This window comes from Lampetra planeri, chromosome 71 (genome assembly GCF_965212315.1).
Source record: "Lampetra planeri chromosome 71, kcLamPlan1.2.h2, whole genome shotgun sequence".
Taxonomy (NCBI): domain Eukaryota; kingdom Metazoa; phylum Chordata; class Hyperoartia; order Petromyzontiformes; family Petromyzontidae; genus Lampetra; species Lampetra planeri.
Window position 1 is genome coordinate 1,323,074 of NC_136176.1, and position 15,364 is coordinate 1,338,437.

The 15,364-nt window shown below is 43.3% G+C and overlaps 2 protein-coding genes across 3 annotated transcripts in view; both read right to left on the reverse strand.

Annotated features, from left to right (window-relative positions):
• Nucleotides 1-15,364, reverse strand: part of LOC144737539 (uncharacterized) — a 46,115-nt gene that overhangs the window by 26,790 nt on the left and 3,961 nt on the right. The window contains exons 3-4 of one of the 2 annotated variants that reach the window (XM_078620270.1): nucleotides 3,371-3,581; nucleotides 2,863-2,947 (exon numbers count right to left, since the gene is read on the reverse strand). The gene's annotated coding sequence lies outside the window, so the exon portion shown is untranslated. Of the gene's footprint in view, nucleotides 1-2,862; nucleotides 2,952-3,370; nucleotides 3,582-15,364 lie in introns of those variants that run through there. The other variant, XM_078620272.1, reaches the window with a different exon arrangement.
• LOC144737537 (uncharacterized) overlaps nucleotides 1-15,364 on the reverse strand; it is a 66,616-nt gene that overhangs the window by 25,231 nt on the left and 26,021 nt on the right. Inside the window, exons 9-10 of the mRNA XM_078620268.1 lie at nucleotides 3,371-3,581; nucleotides 2,863-2,947 (exon numbers count right to left, since the gene is read on the reverse strand). The gene's annotated coding sequence lies outside the window, so the exon portion shown is untranslated. The remainder of the gene's footprint in view (nucleotides 1-2,862; nucleotides 2,948-3,370; nucleotides 3,582-15,364) is intronic.

A 15,364-nucleotide genomic window follows, 5' to 3' on the forward strand; every position in this document is an offset into this window, starting at 1 on the left:
TGCTGGGATGAACAGATCTAACTTCAGCTGCATATGTTCAGTGTTAATTTCCTGTTTCCATTCTCGTTAAAAGTTCCAAAGGAAAACAAAAATAAACTATTGTTTTGATTTAACCTCCGTGTTCAATCGAGTTAATATACTTTACTGCAAATACAAACTTGACACTGTAACACACACTGGCATGGTAAAAAAGTGGTGGTGTGTTCAGAACCATGCCTGGCCACCTTCATATGCTCCGTAATAATGCTTCCCCACAATAAGTTACGTTTTCACGAATCAATCACGTTTGTTGTTGGCGATAATCAAACTTTAATTGTGATAACACTATGTAACACAATTTTTGTTCCTGGGTACTAAGTGTTATTTTTTTATTGCTTATGCCTAAAAGTCTAGAAAATGGCTCATTCCCCACAAACATTGCTTTTGTGACCAGAATTATACAAGAACTAAAATAACTAATTAACCTGTTTTCTCATTGAAAAGAGGTAAATTTCTAAATATCACTGTCCTGGTCACAAAAGCAAAGTTTGTGGAGAATAATAGCCATTTTTTGTACTTTAGAAGCAAAAGTAATTAGGAAATAACACAAACTACCCAGGAACAATTTTTTTTTGTTACACAGTGGAATAACTGCGGCACCGCTCCCCACATAGATAAACTCTTACATACACATATATTTCACATGAATGCCATGTAAGTGTGGATCACTTGTCAGCAGGTCATGGGAATGATCCAGGTGTCAAGGGATGAATGACTGAGATGATTAACAGATGCACCAGCTGTGCTTCCTGCTGTCTTGCTACATTTCAGGCACCCAGCGTTCCACCCATTCATGTGAGCGTTGCTACTCCAACCTTATTGTTGTTGCAGAGCAAATACCTCCAACTGCCCTGCAGCATACGTCACGGGCTTTTCCAAAGACCGATCTTGACAGCAGGTCTGATCAACTCCACATCCTCCAATCTCTTCTCTAGACAATGCCATGCCTGTTTAGCTCGTAACATCTGGGCTAACAGAAGATGCTTGAGCATTGTCTGTTTATGCGGAACTCATGACCCAACCAATGCAGCCTCGCCTGCCAAAGTCTCAGATTATATTCAGTACTGATATTTTAGGGCTCTGTAAGGTTTTAATACAATCTTGTTTGGTTCAATAGAGGGGATCATCGCCAGGCCAGCCTTAATTAAAAGCCAGAACAGACAGGCCTTAAAATAAGTTCATATTTTGCATCCACAGAGAAAGGAGTAATATCTGTGGCCAAGAAGAATTACAGCTCTATTCGTTCATTTATTTCAAAATCCTCTTGTCTTGGTGAGGTTTGTGGTGGCAGCACATGCAGTAGGGCAGTCCAGACCTCCCTTTCCCTGGCGACAGACTCTAGCTCTTCCTGGGGAATTCCCAGGCGTTCCCAAAGCCAGCCAAGCGACATATTCCTACCGGAATGTCCTGGGCCAGGCCCCTGCGATGTCCCCCAGTGAGACGTGCCTGGTAGAGTTCCAGGGACAGTCTATTGGGGGGACTCCTTACAGATATTATATATTGATATCACTCATGGAACGATGCCTGGTGGCTAGGTGACCCACGAAACCCATTTGGGCTCAACCTGGAATGGCTGCGTGGCACCGTCCTGTGCGTCCACCATCCACAGGACGAAGGGTGAGAGGCGGGTGCGATGCCAGTATGGCAGGGAGAGGGATGGTCTCAGACAGACTAGACCTTGGCGATGGACACTCACAGCTTTGTATGGAGCAAAAGTCCAGGCAGCTTTCACACAGTGTTACATAGTATAATGAAAGAATGCTGCTAGACAAATTTAAAGTGAGACTTTGGCTGCCAAACAAGAGCTGGTCGTGAACACATTAACCAGGCATGGAAGCTCCTCCACCACTTGTAGAACTGCCTGATTCCCAGGCAGGTGATTTATTTTGGTGGAACATACGCAAGGCCACCTTTCATGATGGAATTATCCAGGCACAGAACAAGATTATCTAACCCCATCTCCCTGAGTAGCCATTTCCAGATCATCAGCATATATAACATGGTTGACCAGGGAAGGATCCCTTAACTATAACCAGGCATCGATGCGCGTATCATTTTAACTGTAACGAATGCAATTTTTTTATATGGCTATTGTGAGCTTCTCAAACTACATAATTAATTAAGATGCTATGTAATGTAATGCATGGGGCCAGAGTGAATTTCTGTCACAAGCCAAGTTGAACAGCAAATGGCTCCAACTCCTGGTCACGCAGCTTTAGACGGGCTTGCCCAAAATCATAAAAATCGTCAATGAATGTGAGCAGAGGCAGAGACATAAAAAACAAATAACAACCCAAAGCCCCAAGCCTCGATATGGTACGATACACCTTAATTACATAAAAAAGCCGAGACATTACTTAGTGTTTGATTACTGAGACCTGAGCTAAGCCGGGTAACTTAGTTACTGCTGGATAAATACTATACTTCCGATGAAGTTTGTGAGTGAGTGAGGAGCGGTAGTGGAACGGTTAGCGTGCTGCGCTATGAACCCAGCGAGCCCATTTCTATTCCCACAGAGCCAAGCCACAACATTTGGCTGTCGTCTGATGAAGCTGGTTGGAATTAGTGTCAAAACGTTGTACTCAGATTGTAAATGTTGTGGCTTGGCTCTTCAACACACCGATGTGCTGTACTAGTACACTACACTATACACTACCATACACTACACTATACATTACTACACACTACACTACACACTAGTGCTGTACTTGTGACGCATTGGCCACGTTCTGTTTACGTGACAAACCCCTTACTAATTACCTGTCGGGTGGTGGCGGGGTTAACGGCACATTTATTTATTTACGCGATCAATCCCAAACAAACCTGTATTATGGCTGTATATTTGGAGTTTGCGTGTCCCTCTCTCTCCGTGGTCGCGTGGATTCTCCTCCGGATCCTGCGGTTTTCCCTGCACATTTAGAGTCAACATCACCACGCGTTTGGAGTATTTGACCTATAAACATTTCCACACGTTGATAAGCCCACTGTGTTGTGGGCAGGTGGCTTCTGAAAACGAGCGGTGTAGCTCAAGTGGGCTATGCCTGGTAAAATAAAATAGTATAAATATTTCAAGTAAAACAAAGTTCCAAAGTAGTGAGCAGGTGAAGACAAATTAAACTTAAGCAGAAAATTAATGCAAATATAATCAGGCGAGGGCAGGAGACAAGTCCCCGTATGGCTAGGCCCCGCGTTGTAATGTTTCAATCTGGACATCGATTCCATACTCACTGCTACTCAATTGATATCCCTACGAGGGAGTAGGAGCGAGGCTCTACCTGGGTTTACAACAACAACAACCACCACAACAACCACCACGATGTAAACTTCTCACCTCGGATCTCAGTGAGCGTGCGCGCAGCAGCAGCAACCTGGTAGATCGTGACGTCTTGCGGCAGCAGGAGGTGACATGACGTCACTTGAGGGGTTCACACAATCCCCTCCCCCAACGAGCAGCAGGGTAACTGAATATATTATGTTAATGAGAGGGGCCCATGTCAGGTGATGGTGCTTGGCTGCTGACCCCGTCCCAAATAAGCACTTTCCTGGAACGGAAATCGGCAGACGTGACGTCACGCTCAAAATCCCGGTGGAGGGATTTGGGGGGGTATATACCTCGGTGACATGACGTCACTAGTGGGGGACACCTCCCCCTCGCGTCTCACGCAGAGTTAATGAGTGGTGACGTCAGAGAGCGAGATCAGGGTTAGAGTTCAAGTTTATTTAGATTCCATTTCTATGGCTCCCTCTTTTGAACAGAGACCCATTGGGTGTGTGAGCTCAACAAAAACAACGTGAACATTATTGTGTGCGTGAACATTGTGTGTGTACACTGTTTGTTGGCGCAGTCGGGGGCACAGGTGGTGCATTGGCCAGTCATCTCAGTCAGTCGACGCATGACACCTGGATCTGCCCCGTGCACATAGCCTGGCACAAGCGCCATGGTGATGTCACCGCCACTGAGTGGTGAATCTTAATTTTGGAGCTTTCGTGATTGCAGGAATTATTCTTTGGTTCTTTCGGTAAAGTCACGTTTAAAGATAAAATAATAAATTAAATAATTGCATACTACGACGTTTCGATTTCAACACAAGCAATCATCATCAGGTATAAAAGAAATAGCAACAAAAATCTCACCAGAAAACTAAAGACAGACATATAAGCAGACAGACATCATAAAGATACACATAAAGAGAACACGTATCAGCACAAAGAGAGGTCGTCTCTGTGACGGGGCCTTAAATATAGAGAGGGGGCGGGGGCGGAGAGAGGGAGGGGGCAGAGGAAAAATTAGCATGTCAATGAGTGGAAAACGACGTGGTACGGTACGCAAGCTTGAAAATTAGAAGACATACTAAAATTAAATAACCTAGTAAAATATCGAAATGTAATACAACACAGAGAGTCGGTCAACACACAATTAACACATAGCCCGGTTGATTACGTATTTCAAAGATTGCTAAGTTAGAATTTAAGTGTGAGAATTCCAAAGAGAGGACACAGGCAGAGAGAGAAAACAAAAACCAGAGAGAGAGAAAGATAAGCTTAAAACTTCCCCGTAGAAGTGGTTCAATCTTAATTTTGGAGCTTTCGTGACTGCAGGAATTATTCTTTGGTTCTTTCGGTAAAGTCACGTATAAAGATAAAATAATAAATTAAATAATAGCATACTACGACGTTTCGATTGCAACACAAGCAATCATCATCATCTCTCTCCGCCCCCGCCCCCTCTCTATATTTAAGGCCCCGTCACAGAGACGACCTCTCTTTGTGCCGATACGTGTTCTCTCTCTGTGTATCTTTATGATGTCTGTCTGCTTATATGTCTGTCTTTAGTTTTCTGGTTAGATTTGTGTTGCTATTTCGAAACGTCGTAGTATGCTATTATTTAATTTATTATTTGATCTTTATATGTGACTTTACCGAAAGAACCAAAGAATAATTAGTGAATGGCGGTTGTTGTTACTGTGTGTATACACTGTGCGTGTACAGACTGTTTGTATACTGTGTGGGTAAACTGTGTGTACGCTGTGTACATGGTGTGTAGACCTTGTGGGTACACTGCTTGTGTACAGTGTGTGGGTGGTCCGAATCAGTCGGGCGGCATTGTCATTTCATCGGCTGCGCTATGCTGTGTGGAAGCTACCTGGTCTGTCACTCCGCATGAAGCTTCGGTTCTTATCGGTCAGTCATGCCCTCACTTCTGTAGGCATGTGAAACGTGGACCGCTCTAAATGGAACATCTGCGCCAGTTAGAAACATTCAGGCTGTCATGCCTACACTCAGATTGAGGGAAGCCAAGTGGTAGCACAGTCTCTATTTATTGCAGAGGTTCAAGGTTCAAATTCGACATGCATGTCTGGCTACTCCAGTAACATTAAACAAAATATGCACCATCTGCTTAACAGTGGATGTAAAACATAATATTGTCATTCAAAACACAGAGGCCATTGCATGTTGGTGTCATGGTCAATATTTGGGCAATTCCAAACATTATCCAGAAATTACATAATGGAGATTCCACATCGATCATCACCCCCTACTGACAGACTCATGCCCACATGCAGGCTAGAGCAGGGTCACCTTATCACACAGAGTCATGCCACTTGGGGGTGCTCTTCGAGTGTCTGTGATGAGATATGAAACAACCGAGTTGCTGAAGCAATTAAGCAAGCACCATATCAATGCAAATATGAATATAACAGTGGAATACTTGGGAGCTTATTGGCTCTTGCGCCTGATAATTTATTTACAATCCCACAGGTCAACAAATACTCGCCGCTCTTACTCTGCAGGTTGAACCCAGGAATTGAGTGTTCGACTTCACGTTCTTTTCATTAAAGGCCTGTGACAAAGGTGAATCTATTGGAGCTTCACTGTCTCAAGCTTAAAACATCTACCGGGTCTCCATTTGACTTTGTATTGTCTAAGAAGTCCACCCACACCTCCACTTCCACAAACTGCTGGGAGTTGCCTCGCTCTGCCTCACAGTCACAATTCTCCTCCTGCTTCACGTTGCCTCCATCGATGTGAAGGTACGATTTTGGAGTTGAATCTTCATCTTCACATTTTACCTTCACTTCTTCGCTCTTCACCATCACTTCTTCACATTTCACCTTGATACCTTTAAAAGTGTCCAAGCTGGGATTTACTTCTGGTTTCATGAGGGATGGGCTCATTGCAGCACTTTGACTTTCACAAGCCGATTTCAGAGTCCATTTCTTGGGGATCTTCTGATGCTTGTGTGTCCTCTGGTGATGTTTAAGTCTTGATGACTGTGCAAACGCCTTCTCACAAAGAGTGCAACTGAAGGGTTTCTCTCCCGTGTGTGTTCTCTGGTGGTTCCTTAGAACTGATGGATATAAAAATTCCTTGTCACACACAGTGCACCTGAAGGATTTCTCTCCCGTGTGAGTTCTCTGATGTAATACAAGAGCAGATGACTGTGCAAACGCCTTCTCACACAGAGTGCAACTGAAGGGTTTCTCTCTCGTGTGTGTTCTCTGGTGCTTTCTTAGAACTGATTGATTTGAAAATGCCTTTTCACACACAGTGCACCTGAAGGGTTTCTCTCCCGTGTGTGTTCTCTGGTGTATTTGTAGATGTGGTAATTGTGAAAACGCCTTCCCACACAGAGTGCAACTGAAGGGTTTCTCTCCCGTGTGTGTTCTCTGGTGATTTTGTAGATGTTGTGATTGTGCAAACACCTTCCCACACAGAGTGCAACTGAAGGGTTTCTCTCCCGTGTGTGTTCTCTGGTGTTTTTGTAGATGTTGTAATTGTGCATACGCCTTCCCACACAGCGTGCAACTAAAGGGTTTCTCTCCCGTGTGTGTTCTCTGGTGTGATACAAGACCGGATGACTGTGAAAACGCCTTCCAGCACACAGTGCACGTGAAGAGTTTCTCTCCTGTGTGTGTTCTCTGGTGTCTATAAAGACCTGATGACCGTGTAAATGCCTTGTCACACACAGGGCACTTGAAGGGTTTCTCTCCTGTGTGTGTTCTCCAGTGTTTTTTAAGAGTAGATGAAATTGAAAATGCCCTCCCACACACACTGCACTTGAAGGGTTTCTCTCCTGTGTGAGTTCTCTGGTGCTGTGTCAGATGTCCAACATGATCCGTGCTGTATGCACACTGGTTGCATTGTTGCCTTTTTCTACCGAGCTGCGCTGAGTGCCTTTGCTCCATCAAACCAATTTTGCAGAGGAAGTGTCAGAGGAAGCGTCAGCTGCAGACAGAAAAAAAGAATATCCAGACCATCTACTTCAGTATCGAGGCACAAAGGAATGCATATATACACAGTCACACATGACTTGCACGTCTATACTCATTCATATATTCATGATAGAGTGAAAAGGATTCCCAAATTCATCACACGGGCACACAATGAGAGGGCAAATGGTCAGCCTGGAAGCCCTAGTATCTTCAAAATGAATGTTAACCTAAAACTCCAAGCACACAATTTCGGTTGTCTGGCTACAAAAGGAATATTACAAAAGCAAAATTCAGCTAACACAGCAAAGGGTGTTGAAAATAATACTATTTGTATTATGCATAAATGCATGAATTAATGTTCAATCACAACTTAAAGGTGTGAAGCCAATCTCAGATTTCCTTGAATGCTGGGATGAACAGATCTAACTTCAGCTGCATATGTTCAGTGTTAATTTCCTGTTTCCATTCTCGTAAAAAGTTCCAAAGGAAAACAAAAATAAACTATTGTTTTGATTTAACCTCCGTGTTCAATCGAGTTAATATACTTTAATGCAAATACAAACTTGACACTGTAACACACACTGGCATGGTAAAAAAGTGGTGGTGTGTTCAGAACCATGCCTGGCCACCTTCATATGCTCTGTAATAATGCTTCCCCACAATAAGTTAAGTTTTCACGAATCAATCACGTTTGTTGTTGGCGATAATCAAACTTTAATTGTGATAACACTATGTAACACAATTTTTGTTCCTGGGTACTAAGTGTTATTTTTTTATTGCGTATGCCTAAAAGTCTAGAAAATGGCTCATTCCCCACAAGCATTGCTTTTGTGACCAGAATTATACAAGAACTAAAAAAACTAATTAACCTGTTTTCTCATTGAAAAGAGGTAAATTTCTAAATATCACTGTCCTGGTCACAAAAGCAAAGTTGGTGGGGAATAATAGCCATGTTTTGTACTTTAGAGGCAAAAGTAATTAGGAAATAACACAAACTACCTAGGAACAAATTTTTTTTTTGTTACACAGTGGAATAACTGCGCCACCACTCCCCACATAGATAAACTCTTACATACACATACATTTCACATGAATGCCATGTAAGTGTGGATCACTTGTCAGCAGGTCATGGGAATGATCCAGGTGTCAAGGGATGAATGACTGAGATGATTAACAGATGCACTAGCTGTGCTTCCTGCTGTCTTGCTACATTTCAGGCACCCAGCGTTCCACCCATTCATGTGAGCGTTGCTACTCCAACCTCATTGTTTTTGCAGAGCAAATACCTCCAACTGCCCTGCAGCATACGTCACGGGCCTTTTCTAGAGACCGATCTTGACAGCAGGTCTGATCAACTCCACATCCTCCAATCTCTTCATGGCATTCTAGCCAATGCCATGCCCGTTTAGCTCGTAACATCTGGGCTAACAGAAGATGCTTGAGCATTGTCTGTTTATGCGGAACTCATGACCCAACCAATGCAGCCTCGCCTGCCAAAGTCTCAGATTATATTCAGTACTGATATTTTAGGGCTCTGTAAGGTTTTAATACAATCTTGTTTGGTTCAATAGAGGGGATCATCGCCAGGCCAGCCTTAATTAAAAGCCAGAACAGACAGGCCTTAAAATAAGTTCATATTTTGCATCCACAGAGAAAGGAGTAATATCTGTGGCCAAGAAGAATTACAGCTCTATTCGTTCATTTATTTAAAAATCCTCTTGTCTTGGTGAGGTTTGTGGTGGCAGCACATGCAGTAGGGCAGTCCAGACCTCCCGTTCCCTGGCAACTGACTCAAGCTCTTTCTGGGGAATTCCCAGGCGTTCCCAAAGCCAGCCAAGCGACATATTCCCACCAGAATGTCCTGGGCCAGGCCCCTGGGATGTCCCCCAGTGAGACGTGCCTGGTAGAGTTCCAGGGACAGTCTATTGGGGGGACTCCTTACAGATATTATATATTGATATCACTCATGGAACGATGCCTGGTGGCTAGATGACCCACGAAACCCATTTGGGCTCAACCTGGAATGGCTGCGTGGCACCGTCCTGTGCGCCCACCATCCACAGGACGAAGGGTGAGAGGCGGGTGCGATGCCAATATGACAGGGAGAGGGGATGGTCTCAGACAGACTAGACCTTGGCGATGGACACTCACAGCTTTGTATGGAGCAAAAGTCCAGGCAGCTTTCACACAGTGTTACACAGTATAATGAAAGAATGCTGCTAGACAAATTTAAAGTGAGACTTTGGCTGCCAAACCAGAGCTGGTCGTGAACACATTAACCAGGCATGGAAGCTCCTCCACCACTTGTAGAACTGCCAGATTACTCATGGAGAGTTGAGCAGGTACAGTGTTGTATGACATGAAATTCCCAGGCAGGTGATTTATTTTGGTGGAACATACGCAAGGCCACCTTTTATGATGGAATTATCCAGGCACAGAACAAGATTATCTAACCCCATCTCCTTGAGTAGCCATTTCCAGATCATCAGCAGATATAACATGGTTGACCAGGGAAGTATCCCTTAACTATAACCAGGCATCGATGCACGTATCATTTTAACTGTAACGAATGCAATTTATTTATATGGATATTGTGAGCTTCTCAAACTACATAATTAATGAAGATGCTATGTAATGTAATGCATGGGGCCAGAGTGAATTTCTGTCACAAGCCAAGTTGAACAGCAAATGGCTCCAACTCCTGGTCACGCAGCTTTAGACGGGCTTGCCCAAAATCATAGAAATCGTCAATGAATGTGAGCAGAGGCAGAGACATAAAAACAAAGAACAACCCAAAGCCCCAAGCCTCGATATGGTACGATACACCTTAATTACATAAAAAAAGCAGAGACATTACTCTTAGTATTTGATTACTGAGACCTGAGCTAAGCCGGGTAACTTAGTTACTGCTGGATAAAAACTATACTTCCGATGAAGTTTGTGAGTGAGTGGGGAGAGGTAGTGCAAAGCTTAGCGTGCTGCGCTATGAACCCAGCGAGCCGATTTCTATTCCCACAGAGCCAAGCCACAACATTTGGCTGTCGTCTGATGATGCTGGTTGGAATTAGTGTCAAAACGTTGTACTCAGATTGTAAATGTTGTGGCTTGGCTCTTCAACACACCGATGTGCTGTACTAGTACACTACATCTTCTTGGTTCTTTCGGTAAAGTCACGTAGAAGGGAAGTAATAAAATAATAAAAATAAAACACAATAAAATAATTCTCACGACGTTTCGGCCACAACGCAAGCAGCCGTCCTCAGGTGAAAACCAGGTCTGTCGAGGCGACAGAGTCTGAATGAAACAGCACATGAGCTTGGAGCATATATAAGCTGGGCGCCTTGACAAAGGAATTTGTATATCAAGAGGAATTTATCATATTTATGGGAAATGCAGGAATGTGATTAGTACTACATATGCATGTGCATTATGCAGGATTAAACATCATCAAAGGGAGAGGATATGAGAAATGCAGGTATGTGAATAGTACTAATTCAGCATCAAAGGGAGGGGATAGGGGTAGCATTAATAAAGGGAAGGAGTGTTAATAGTATGTAGCTTCAGTAACTAAAACCAACACGTAAACAACTAAAGTATAAACTACATAGTATCATCAGTATACTTACTATACTCTACAATAAGCTGAGCTACTAACAGTAAGTAATACATTACAATTCTACGTCGTAAAAATTATATTATATGCTTCCATCTAAACTTTATTCTCTTACAACACACGAGTCTACACCGTACTATATACTGCCATAGACAAACCCAACATTAAATTATATACTGTATTGCTATAAACCACCCTATACCTTCGTATCTTTCACACGACGGTCAATATTACAGTGCACAATAACAAACAGCACAACACCCATATGCCCAATACAATGTACAAACCAATATACAGCACTGCAATTGTACAGTGAATATGCAGCAGCAACTGCAGCAGTTGCTGCCGCTGCTGCAGTTGCTGCCGCTGCTGCAGTTGCTGCCGCTGCTGCAGTTGCTGCCGCTGCTGCAGTTGCTGCTGCTGCTACAGTTGGTGCTGCTGCTACAGTTGCTGCTGCTGCTGCAGTTGCTGCTGCTGCAGTTGCTGCCTTATACATTTTAATATAACACTATGGATTATTCTACCCACCCTAATGTGTATCACACTGCTATATATTTACTATACAATTACGACACCATACATTACTCTGCACACTGCACCAAGCATACAAATGCCACACTATCTGCCACTATACACTGTACCATTGACCGTCGTGTCAATGGGTGAGTGGTGGGAGGAAACTTGCAGCGGAGCAAAGAATCCATTCCCTGTGGAGAATACAATGCCAGTGAGTGGAACGCGGTCTGAAAGTCACCGTAAACGTAAACACAATCAGTTAAGATCCGAAATGGTTTATTACGTCCTTCCAATGATTGCTAAGCCAGAATCCATCTTCTCAGTTGAAATTGTCTCTGTGTTTGTATATGTGGATCGCCTCATGAACGAATCTCTCCTGATAGCCAGATGGCTTGCAGAGAACCTCTGTCTTGGAGAAGTCAATGTCATGTGAGCCCACTGAATTGTAACAGTGATCTGCCACGGCTGAGGTGTTTGTCCTACCGTGTTTCAGGTCTGCTTTATGTTCACGGATGCGGTCCGAGACATGTCGTTTGGTTTCTCCAATGTAACTGCTACCACAGAGGCAACTTAGTTTGTAGACGCCAGGGTACTGTATGTCTGGAACCACATCTTTTACCAACGGGACCAGATCACGGATTTTATGTACTGTGTTGAATCGGACCTGGATCTTGTGTTTAATCAGGATTTTGGAAATCTTTTTTGTGACCCCAGCAATGTAGGGTAAGTTGATGGTCTTGAAAGGCTCCTCAACAGGATCCTTCTTGATGGTTGGAGTGATGGATTTGCGGATTGTGTAGTCGGAGTAACCATTAGCCTTCAGATCTTGGCGTACGTGTTTGAGTTCACTGCCAATGTGTTCCTGGTCGGAAATGCATTGGGCTCTATGGTATAGAGTCTTAATGAGGGAATTCTTCTGGGATGGATGGTGGTGGGAATCCGGTTTTAGGTAAGCATCCGTATGGGTGGCTTTCCTGTAGACAGAGTGGCTCATTGAACCATCAGGTCTCCTTTTAATTAGGACATCCAAAAAGGGTAGCTTGCCATCTTTTTCGACTTCCATGGTGAATCTGATGACTGGGTGTATGGAATTGATGTGGTCGAGAAATTGGTCTAGAGCAGGCCGGCCATGTGGCCAGATGACAAAAGTGTCATCTACGTACCTCTTCCATAAGGTCGGGCGTAGAGTGGCAGTCTTGATGGCGTCAGTCTCAAATTTCTCCATGAAGATGTTGGCTACAACCGGAGATAGGGGGGAGCCCATTGGGGTGCCCTCAGTTTGCTTGTAGAAAGTTCCATTCCAGGTAAAGTATGTATTGGTTAAGCAGTGTCTCACCAGGGGGGGATACCCCAGCATTCAGTCCTTGATGAACCAAGTCTTCAATGATTGTGATGGTGTTAGGTACAGGAACTTTGGTGAATAAGGAAACCACATCAAAACTGACAAGCAGGTCGTCTGGGGACAGGGCAATCCCCTTGATTGTTGATACCAGGTCAGTAGAGTTTAGTACCGCAGAGGTGGTTTTTCCAGTGAAAGGCCGTAAGATTTCAGACAAAAAACGAGCCAGTTTATAGGTGGGGGAGTTGATAGTAGAGACAATGGGACGAAGAGGTGTATCTTCTTTATGTATCAGTTCTCGTTGAAACCTTCTGCAGCCAGGCCACCAAGATTATACGGCTTGCCAAAGATACAAAATCCTGATTAAACACAAGATCCAGGTCCGATTCAACACAGTACATAAAATCCGTGATCTGGTCCCGTCTGTAAAAGATGTGGTTCCAGACATACAGTACCCTGGCGTCTACAAACTAAGTTGCCTCTGTGGTAGCAGTTACATTGGAGAAACCAAACGACATGTCTCGGACCGCATCCGTGAACATAAAGCAGACCTGAAACACGGTAGGACAAACACCTCAGCCATGGCAGATCACTGTTACAATTCAGTGGGCTCACATGACATTGACTTCTCCAAGACAGAGGTTCTCTGCAAGCCATCTGGCTATCAGGAGAGATTCGTTCATGAGGCGATCCACATATACAAACACAGAGACAATTTCAACCGAGAAGATGGATTGTGGCTTAGCAATCATTGGAAGGACGTAATAAACCATTTCGGATCTTAACTGATTGTGTTCACGTTTACGGTGACTTTCAGACCGCGTTCCACTCACTGGCATTGTATTCTCCGCAGGGAATGGATTCTTTGCTCTGCTGCAAGTTTCCTCCCACCATGAAGCCAAACAAATATACAAACACAGACATAATTTCAAACGTGATGAGGGTTACAAACTGAGTAATCATTGGAAAGATGTGATTAACCATGCAAAAAAGATGTAACTACACTTATTTGGACCATTTTATTTGACAGACAACTATTACAGGTTATTGATAGACAGCCAGTTTGTTGTTTTACCAGTTTTAGTTTTTACTTGCTTTTCTTTTTTGACACTTTTGTTATGTATGCCATGTGTTAGTTACAAACCGCACCTCTCCATAACAAAGGCTCAGTCCTTTGTTATGCAGTCTACTCTTGGTCTTAATCCTCACCTTACCATATTAATAAAAAAGTGTGCCGTTCCTGGCCCTTCCCCCCTCAACCATTATATATACGGGGTAGTATTTCTTGTGATCTCTCATTTACTTGATACAGCTGTCGTGGCTGTGACGGTTCCACCTGAAGACGGAGGCTTGTGTTGCTTCCGAAACGTCGTGAATTTTTAAATTTGTTTTATTTTACTTTTATTAATTTAAAATTTTTACCTACGTGACTTTACCGAAAAAACCTAAGAGTATATTTCCTTCCACCACTCACCCATTGACACGACGGTCAATGGTACAGTGTATAGTGGCAGATAGTGTGGCATTTGTATGCTTGGTGCAGTGTGCAGAGTAATGTATGGTGTCGTAATTGTATAGTAAATATATAGCAGTGTGATACACATTAGGGTGGGTAGAATAATACAGTGTTATATTAAAATGTATAAGGCAGCAACTGCAGCAGCAGCAGCAACTGCAGCAGCAGCAACTGCAGCAGCAGCAGCAACTGTAGCAGCAGCAGCAACTGTAGCAGCAGCAGCAACTGCAGCAACTGCAGCAGCAGCAACGGCATATTCACTGTACAATTGCGGTGCTGTATATTGGTTTGTACATTGTATTGGGCATATGGGTGTTGTGCTGTTTGTTATTGTGCACTGTACTATTGACCGTCGTGTGAAAGATACGACGGTATAGGGTGGTTATAGCAATACAGTATATAATTTAATGTTGGGGTTGTCTATGGCAGTATATAGTACGGTGTAGACTCGTGTGATGTAAGAGAATAAAGTTTAGATGGAAGCATATTATATAATTTTTACGACGTAGAATTGTAATGTATTACTTACTGTTAGTAACTCAGCTTATTGTCGAGTATAGTAAGTATACTGATGATACTATGTAGTTTATACTTTAGTTGTTTACGTGTTGGTTTTAGTTACTGCAGCTACATACTATTAACACTCCTTCCCTTTATTAATGCTACCCCTATCCCCTCCCTTTGATGCTGAATTAGTACTATTCACATACCTGCATTTCCCATATCCTCTCCCTTTGATGCTGTTAATCCTGCATAATGCACATGCATATGTAGTACTAATCACATTCCTGCATTTCCCATAAATATGCTAAATTCCTCTTGATATACAAATTCCTTTGTCAAGGCGCCCAGCTTATATATATGCTCCAAGCTCGTGTGCTGTTTCATTCAGACTCTGTCGCCTCGACAGACCTGGTTTTCACCTGAGGACGGCTGCTTGCGTTCTGGCCGAAACGTCGTGAGAATTGTATTTTATTATGTTTTATTTTTATTATTTCATTACTTTACTTCTACGTGACTTTACCGAAAGAACCAAGAAGATGAATCCCTGCAGTCACGAAAGCTTTAAATCGAAATAGTACACTACACTATACACTACACTATCATACACTACACTATACATTACT